At 45.9% G+C, this 857-nt stretch overlaps 1 protein-coding gene across 1 annotated transcript in view; it reads left to right on the forward strand.

Annotated features, from left to right (window-relative positions):
- LOC103602502 (cell wall integrity and stress response component 4-like) overlaps positions 1–857 on the forward strand; it is a gene marked incomplete at its 5' end in the record, with an annotated part of 158,426 nt that overhangs the window by 1,600 nt on the left and 155,969 nt on the right. The gene's annotated exons all lie outside the window — the stretch shown is intronic.

Here is an 857-nt window from a genome sequence, read left to right on the forward strand (position 1 = left end):
CCATATCTGTCCATATCCACTCGTGCCTGTGTTTTAGATTTCTATGGCAGCCATGACAAAGCACCACACACTGGGCAGCTTAAACAGCAGAAACTTACTCTCTTACCTTTCTGGAGGCTGGAAGTCTGAGGGCGGTGAGGGAGAAGCTGCTCCCCATCTCTCTTCAGCTTCTGGTACTTTCTGGCAATCTTTGGTGTTTCTTGGTGTGTAGAAACACCACCCCATCTCTGCCTTCGTGTTCACATGATGCTCTCTCTGCATGTGGGTCTGTCTCTGTGTCCAAATTTCCTCCTTTATAAGGACACAGTCATATTGGATTCATGTCTACCCTAATGACCTCATCTAAACAAATTGCACTTGCAGTGACCCTATTTCTGAATAAGGTTTATTCTGAGAAACTGAAAACTAGAAATACAACATAGAAAATTTGGGGGAAGAATGAACATAATTCAGCCCATAGCAATCTGTATCTGCATGTGGGTCTGCATCTTTATCTGTGTCTATCTATGATTTTAAGTGCAATTTGGAGAAAAACAATGAAAGAGTAAGTAAAAAAAATACTTTATAATTCCACATCTAGATATAAGCATTAATATTTAAGTTTTCCTTTCTCACATAATTATATTCCATATTTTATACTTTATAGGGGCCGCCCAGTGGCGCACTGGATAGTGCGCCGCTTGGGAAGCGCGGCAGCGCTCCCGTCCGAGGGTTCGGATCCCACGTACAGACCGGCTCCCGCTCACTGGCTGAGCGAGGCGTGGGAGCAACACCGAGGTTTGCAATCCCGTTGCCGGTCCCTGGTCCGGTACGGGGGCAACACTGAGGGTTGCGATCCGTTGCCGGACACGGAAAAA

The sequence above is a fragment of the Galeopterus variegatus genome, unplaced genomic scaffold, assembly GCF_000696425.1.
Source record: "Galeopterus variegatus unplaced genomic scaffold, G_variegatus-3.0.2 Scaffold4174, whole genome shotgun sequence".
NCBI classification, from domain to species: Eukaryota; Metazoa; Chordata; class Mammalia; order Dermoptera; family Cynocephalidae; genus Galeopterus; species Galeopterus variegatus.